At 45.4% G+C, this 8,179-nt stretch overlaps 1 long non-coding RNA gene across 1 annotated transcript in view; it reads left to right on the top strand.

The window, feature by feature from the left end:
• The first annotated feature begins 789 nt into the window (after positions 1–789).
• The window catches only part of LOC112550388, a 31,051-nt gene continuing 23,661 nt past the window's right edge, over positions 790–8,179 (top strand). The window contains exons 1-2 of the long non-coding RNA XR_003094210.1: positions 790–875; positions 1,840–1,980. This is a non-coding gene — a long non-coding RNA (uncharacterized LOC112550388). The remainder of the gene's footprint in view (positions 876–1,839; positions 1,981–8,179) is intronic.

Genomic DNA, 8,179 nt, shown 5'->3' with positions numbered 1-8,179 from the left:
TCAAACCTGTACAATATCACACCCTTGGGGGGCAAGTGATGCAACTCTGGTGTGTAAAGCAGGCTCTAGTGAGCTTCAACCTCTGCAGCCTGACTGCTTTATATCACCACTTACACCTATGCGAACACAGCATAATATGCTGCTAAATCAACTCTTGACTCTGGGGAGAGGAGGGAAGGGAGGGGATTTTCTGTTTCAGAGCTCACATTTCTAGCGAGAGCTCTCTGCTCACTTTGGGTGCTTTCTCTGCATTTATAGGGGGCTGCAAAAGCAATCCTGGCTTGTGCAGTGTAATGTCTAATGGCTTTCCTGGTATGTTGCTTATTTGTAAAGAGATGCAGGAAATGAAGGGAACTACTGCAATGTATCCCCAGGAGTATCTGAAGATGGGGATTAATTGCTTAATCAACACATTTCTCTTCTCATCACAGTGTATAAGATGAGCAGGTTCCCTTGTATAAACAACTGTCTCCTGGAATGAAAAAGGGACAGACCCTAGTCTACAGCCCTGTATTCTCTGTGCAAGGTTTTAGTACAGGAGGTATGCATGGATCCTGACGATTTGAAAGGATTTGTATGTATATTTATGTGTCCTCTGTGATTATATGTCCAACACTCCTTTCCAAAGTGCAAGCTAGGATCTGTGGCAGTTTGGGTGCTGGGTGTGATAGCAAGGGAGGCTGGGCTGTCATAATGCCCAAGCTGGGGGAATAGCAATATGACCCATAGAAGGCCACCATACACATCACTTCACAGACTCCACCCCCCTGAAAACACTGCATGGGGCCAGTCCAGCCCCTTTTTCCTGCTTGAAGGGCCTCCAAAGCATGATGGAAGCAGAAAGGATATATTTATACTCCACAGAAGTCTACTGAGTGAGTAGGCAAAGAGTCCATTTGCACAAATGCCCAGCTTCCTGAATGAGACTTATCCCCTTCCTTTGCCACCATCAGAATCAGGTAGCCTATAAGCCCACTAGGCTGCAGGACCTGAACAAGGCTCCTTTGTCCCTGACATGACAAGGGCCCAGGATATATCCCAAGCAACTTTGTTTGTCAACTGTATCCTGGCATCTAAGCTGAAATGCTATCCCCTGCTCTAGAGCAATGAGCTTACTTGCTCAGGTTTCTTAAACGAGAGCTGAATCTAATACTATCTGCTTCAGTCACTCAGTGGAGCAGGGTGCCTGCAGTCTCTCTCTGAAGTTATAGCGAGTCCCATATTTGCTGTGTATATGTTATGTAAGAGTTACTATTCTGGGCTGTGCTAAATTTAAGAGAGAAATCTATCAGGGACTCCAACTGGCAAGTTAGACATTGAGTTATTCAGCGGGATCTCCTGCTTTGATTAGGTGGATTGTGAGGAGCAGAACAGAGTTTAGTAGCTTAATTTAATTCTCATCTTAAGCCTGAAAACAAAAATGTAAAGTCTTAGAGCAGTGGTTCTTAACCTTTCTAGACTCAAGGCAAACCCTCGATAGACTCAGCACCTATAAGAAAATGCCAGCTCTTAGTTTTCATTTGTTTTTTGACTACAGAATAATAACATAGAAAATCCTCTGCTGTAGAGGACTCAAAGACCACAACAGGTCAGAATGCTTTTAACACTATAGTTTCCTATTTGAAATCTCTGGGCTTATTGTGTGAATCATGTTGGCATATCTAACAGTGCTAATATCATTTGGGACCCTGCAGCACCGTGTTGGAGAATCACTGCTCTAGAATAATTGCCAACAATGCTGTGTCCTGTAATCCATGGACAGAATAGCATCTCCCCAGCTGTGGCAACATGTTACACACCTCAGACACCATAGTTTGAAGCTCTTATGCAATTTTTCAGGAAGAATTCACCCTTGTGCACCAGCATGGGTCCTGCAGGCCACTTTAGACTGAGTGTGATCTGCGTTATCCCAGTGCAGAGGCTATGTGGAGTTGACTGGAAGCTTGGGCAAATGAGCTTGTCTTGTTATCACCCCAGGAGGTAAGTGGGACTGAGGCAATGTACAGGCCTTGGAGTGGCTCTCAGTTCAGTAGGGGTGAACTTCATCCAGAATCAACTGAACGGAGTAAGGATTTGACCCAAGATGGCATGTTTATGAACACACACCAAACATATTGGTAATAGTCTTCAGTAGACACCACTGTTAAGAAAAACACAAGGGAAAAGGCTAAGAGCTAGATTTTCAAAGATAAGATTTTTCAACATAGAACTTGGACACCTACTGAGATTTTCAGAATCCCACTAAGCATCTCTCTGCACCATTGGGCACCTAATACCTTCGGGGTGTGTTAACCAGGGGAGTTTCAGAGCGGCTTTTGCAAGACTGCATGCCTAACAAGGAAGGCTTCTGCAGAATCTCCCTCTCCAATAGTCACTCAAAGCACTGAACTAGCATTAGCTAAGCCTTTGAACTCCCCGCAGAGGCAATGTGCTGTTATTGCAGCTCTAGGGAGGTTAAGTGAGGCAATCGGAGAAGTGATTTGCCTAAGGATACAGGGCAAACCAGTGGCAGAATTAGATCAGAAAGTCTGCCTTCCTACCCAGATCACACAGCACAGCCCAGGACCAGGTAGAGATTCCTAAGCAAGCTCAGGTACTGGAAGCAGTATAGCTATGGCACTCTGCCTAGACTAGGAAGCTGGATATATTAGCCCAGCCACAGCACTGTACTAGCATAGCCATATTTTTTTCCAGTGGCCAGGTTGAATGATTCAGAACCTGCCTGGGAGTTTCTACATAGCACAGCCTAGACACATCCTAAGTGACTGTGACTCTATTTGATAAAGGACAACAGCACTTGGTCAAAATGATTGCAACCAGACCAATTTCTTGAACATTCAAATGATACATGGAACAGTTTACTTTGAAAAAATAAGTAGCTTTCAGCTGGCTTGGCAGTGCTGTGCTCAGTAGAAAAACCATTATTAGAAGCCAGGCTCAGAGAACCAGAAGGTGCTTGTTGATTTTTCATCTTGGTGAGTGGTGGAGTTATATTTTTGGAATATCACCTACAACTTGTGTCAGATGTCAACTTAAGACAGCCATGGACTGACTGCACATGCATTGCATCTGAAGAAGCAGGGAAATTCTGGATTCAGGTAAATGTTTTTTATCGAACTTTTCCAGAGATAACAACATGGATGGAACTGATTGCGGCACCTGACTCACTTAATCTGCCTCCGTAGCTCTCTAACCTACTTCCTGTTGGATACCTGCAGTGCCCACTAGGTGACACTGTTCCACAGTACACATGTACAGAGATTTAGAAGTAGGTGACCTTTTTAATGCGTGTTTGCCAAATGGGTAGAGACTGAGCAGAGCTAAAATCACTGTTCTTTATGTGCAATTTTCCTCAGACAGGAGTATGGACAACTTCCATTCTGCCTGAGAAAATATTCTTGACTGAAAATGCTGATTCTATTACTTTGGATAGCAGATAGCCATTTAAATGAAGCAGAAAGGCCTCTTGTCACTCTCTGTAGTGCTAAAATATCTTTAGTTATCAGGACTGGCAGGAGAATCCTCAGGAGGAACAGCGGGTTAATACTGACTGCGTGTCAGGAAAGTGCTGGCCAAGTCTTCAAATGTGGGCCTTGGAAAAGTCCGTATCTCTCATGCAACAGCCACTTCTCATCCCAGTAAATAGAGCTGAAAGGCAGGCACACACTGGAGAGATGAATGAGTCACCTGGCTGGATAACCTATGAGTTCACTCTTTGGTCAGATCAATAGCTGCACTGGTGATTATGAACCCCAGTGCCTGAAGAAAAGTTAGATCTGCCACATGATGCATAACTATTCTACAGCTGCAAGTTTGGAGGAGGGGTCATGGATCTGGTACCATGTGATGAAGGTCTCCAAAGTTTAAAGAAGGGTGCTCTAAACTTCTCTTTTGAGCGTTGTGGGGAGAGGGGCAGAGAAGAATTGTGCAACTAGGAACTAGGGGACTGCCTAATAGGACAACTCACACCCCTGGCCCATGTGACACAGCCACATTTCAGGGCTGTCTCACAGGATCCCTGAGGACTCCTTGAAATAGAGTTGTCATCTCAAACTTAAAAAAAATTCAAAATCTGGCTCTGAATTTAGCTCCAACCAGGAGCCAGATCAGGACTGGTGTTTGCAAACAGTGCCAAAGCCTGGTGCCTTGACAGTGACAAGCTGCTGTCAATTTCAGGCCTGTTAATAGCCAGCTGTTGGGTGTCCCAGATATTGCTTCTTGAAAGCTGGTCACTTTAGGTATGCCAACAGCATGATCACTGCTAGATCCAAAAGGCTTTCTGTGGCTGGGGACACCTTTCTGCTAAAGTGAATCAGGAAGGTTTCAAACAGCTGAAAGAGAGGTCTTGACTTTGTGGTCTTGGCATTATAAAGTGCACTAATGCCCCAGGAAATCATGTGCTGCCAGTGTATGCTGCCAGTGTATGCTGCAAAGACTGTCCACCAACAAACACACTGGGGGTCTGGGACTGGAGACTTTGGCAAGAGGGATCAGTTGGGAATGCTGACCCCAGTGGAAGAGGATCTATGTAGTTTTGAAACTGCGAGAAGGCTCAAAAGCTTGTCTCTGGGCAAGGCAGGCCTAATTCCTCAGCTTGGCTTGGTGGGAGGATGGGGTTTGTCAATCAGTGGGGGATCCAGGAGAATTTCTGAAGCTAAGAGTTAGGGGGAAAGGGAGGAAGAAGGCAGGGCCACTATATGGAAGTTCAGGACAGGGTTGAGAGCTGATGGGAGGGGGCACAGATTTCAGCTGCAGAACTGACAGCTCAGGAATCACAGCTGGGCATGAGAGCCATTAGCTAGTCACTTCAGAACACTAGATTTCCAGAGCAGGAAGAGATATGCATATGGGGGTCGCAAGGAAGAGAGGAGTTGGGAAGATATGTAGTTTTGAGCAGTAGGGGGGAGCCTGGAGGAAGAGGGAGAAGAAGACTAGGCAATCTGCCTGTGTATGTAGAGCTTATTCTGCCACTGGATCCTGTGGGCCTTGCTTCTGATGTCTTCTAAACAGCAACGGCCCCTAGGATACCTGCCATAATGCACAGCCAAAGCCAGAGAGTTTTTCCTTATTGTGGCTTCCCTGCCAATGGTTTTGGGGAGGGGACAAAAATCAAAGGCGCCAAGCTGGCTTTGCACTCATCCCTTCCAGCTTCACAATGCCTAAAAACCCATGGAAGGAGACCTTTTAGTTCTATGGAGAACTACACTACACTTGTTAGCTACACTCATGAGCACACAAAGCAGGAAACATGGAGCAATATGAATACACAACAATTACCATATGTAGCCCTGAGTTGCTAAGATGCAGCAACTTGGCCAGAATCACACAGCAGGCCAGTGACAGAGGAGACTTCCAGGCCAGGCTTTCAAGCCAGGTAGGAACAGCACCACCACAATTTGAGTATTAAGAAAAGATGGGATAAAATTCTATCCAAAGGAAAAAAAATGTATGAGAAATTTATAATCAGCAAAACAGAGGAGCTGAAAACTAAAGGACAAAATAGATTATTCTTAAACCTTAGTTGCCTCACAAGGACCTGACGGGGCTTAAGTCTCTATTCTTTTTTCTAAGAATAGCCACACATGGAAAATGGAAATCCTGTAGATGGGAGACTTGCTAGTGAAAAAGCTCAAGTAAACATGCAATAAGAAATAAGGAAGAAATGTAATCTTTGCACAATATAGCAGCTATAGACCTTAGCAAGTACTTGTCATGATCTCTTCAGACACTGGGTGACACATCAAGGAAGTTGCCTATGGCTATGCATTGAGTCAGTAGCAAAACTGAAACATGCCCAGGTCTCCTGACTCCCAGCCAGCCCCATGATTCATCCACTAGCTGCTGCTTTGTAAAAGCAGTATGATAGAAAACTGATCCTGCAGGCCAGGCTGTACCCTACCAGAGCAAATGGATGGTACTCTTGCACTTTCAAGGCTGGCTGAGCTGCCTACAGAGTACCATCTCTCCTCTGCTTCCAAGCTTCACCATGTAGTCCAAAGATCTGTGCTGAGGAGTGGCTTGGCTAGGGAGGAGGCATGTCAAGATCTGTGCTGAGGAGTGGCTTGGCTAGGGGGGAGGCATGGGATTGTCATGCTGTGCCCGTGGAGAATGCCCAGAGACAAAAATCCTGTCCTAAGTTGTATTATCCCTCTGCAAAGCCCCTGGGAGCCCTCTCATGTTGCAGGGAGCATGGTGTAAAGGCAGAAGCTCCGGTAATATGGCTCCACGGTAGCCATCCTGTCATAGTGCCAGGTGGGGCTGCCAGGGGCTAGTGCCAGTTCACTGGTGCAGCGCCTTGAGGTGGATGGCACTGACCTACAGGACCCCAGGGATCTGCCAAAGTTTTGGGCAGCCTTATTTTTTGATATGGGACTTAGTGAGATGATCATCATGGATTTCCTCCATGTGAGGCCCCTCCCACAACGTTTTTTTTCTTAGGAGGGGATGATCAAGACCCGTGTGATTTAGAACTCCAGCATTTGCATTCTGTTAGTCAGTGACCATAATGCATTCCTCAAGTGAAAATGAGTTTTAACTGCTGCTGTTGAGAGGCGGCTTAGTGCTGTGACCTTTCCATACAAAGTACATCTGTGTCTTTCAAATTCACCCTTCCCCTTTAAGTAACTTACAAACTCATGTTATTAAAATGCCTTCTACTTATTTAGGTGCCAGCTCTGCCCTCATCATTGCGGGGACTGGGACGGGAGAGGGGATGGGGGAGGGGAGAAAGAAAGAACTATGAGGTCATGTTCTAGTCACATGACTGCTGCAGCATCTGTCAACTGTGATACAATTACTAAGACATAACTGTGCATTTATGACATTCAAACCTGCTAAGCAAAGCCTCTCCTCCTTTGGTGTGTTAGCCTTTTCCATACTTAGGGATCATCTTAAAAGTTGTCTAAGCAAACCCATGATACAAGTCATAGTGCATGACTTCATTTTAGAGATTTTTTTTTATACTCAAGCTGTTAGTGCAGAGTAAAAATCACCTCCTGGAACTTCTGCTAGTTAAATCCTTTCCTGGGAAATGCTGCAAGACAGTCTCCTGGCCGCATTTGTTTTCATGTGGCAAATCTAACTTACCAGTTTAGGGAAAAACTCTTAAACTGTCAGTTTTAACAACAGTGAAGGCTAACACATCACTGGTGATGCAGAGTTAGGTTAGATTTTTTTCAGTCCAAAAAGACAGGATATTAAAAAATGCATGATTCTCATGTCAACTGTAACTCAGCCTGATAGCAAATATGATCACAGTAAATGTGATCACTAAAGGGGGTGTTAAATTTTGTGCCTACAGCTATAAAGCTTCATGAAGAAGCCAGACCTATTCTGGGGGTGCGTGGCACACCTGCATGTTCTGATATTTGGTAGCATGGTCTCGTGACTAGACCCTCCAACCACAAAGCTCTACCACTACACAATGGCAAGTTCCATTCAACACTCACATATTTCTAGAAGCAAAATAGGATTTCTCTCTCTCAACCGGACAGAAAAGCAAGGTTGCAAATAGGTTTTCTTGGGGGAAGGGCTAGTTCCCAGTTGTCACAAGAGACGATCCACATGCAACACAGCTGACAGAGTAGTGCAGAAGTTTTACTGGCATGAGGCTGAGATGACTCTGTTATGCCAATCGACCAGATAGCTGTGCGGGTCATACCAAATGTGTGCCAGTAACCCCTTTACAATACCATATGTCATCACGTACTCTCCTCGCTACAGAAAAGCTCTTTGCTAAATGCAGCGTGTTAGATAAATAGATGAAACATGCCCAAATCTGGGAGCATCATATTCATGCTGTAGCTTGTATTTATCTAAAACCCTCATTCATATTCTGCAGGTTACAAACTCATGGATATGCACGACCCCCCTTCACAGCAAGAAGACTTTTCTCTTTACCGTCTCTTAACTGCATCCCTAGCCCACTTATTTCCAGCACCAACACAGCAAGAGGCCCAACCCCTCTTCCCCACAGGCCAATATGCCTGGGTGGCTGGCTTGTCTCTGAGCACAGTCACTCTTGGCTCTGGGCCAGTTCTTCCCCATCTTCAGCCTGCTCTTTATCTGTGCTGGCTCTTCTCTGCTGAGGGAGCAGTGAGCAGCCGTACTGGCACAGACACAGACTAGGGGTGAATTGTAGCAGGCTGGCTTTCTGTGGAAGAACTGCAGACAGTTCCAG

Source organism: Alligator sinensis, unplaced genomic scaffold (assembly GCF_000455745.1).
Source record: "Alligator sinensis unplaced genomic scaffold, ASM45574v1 scaffold131_1, whole genome shotgun sequence".
In the NCBI taxonomy this organism is placed as follows: Eukaryota; Metazoa; Chordata; order Crocodylia; family Alligatoridae; genus Alligator; species Alligator sinensis.
Note: the sequence above shows the minus strand (reverse complement) of the source record. Positions and strands in the feature narration are given on the sequence as shown.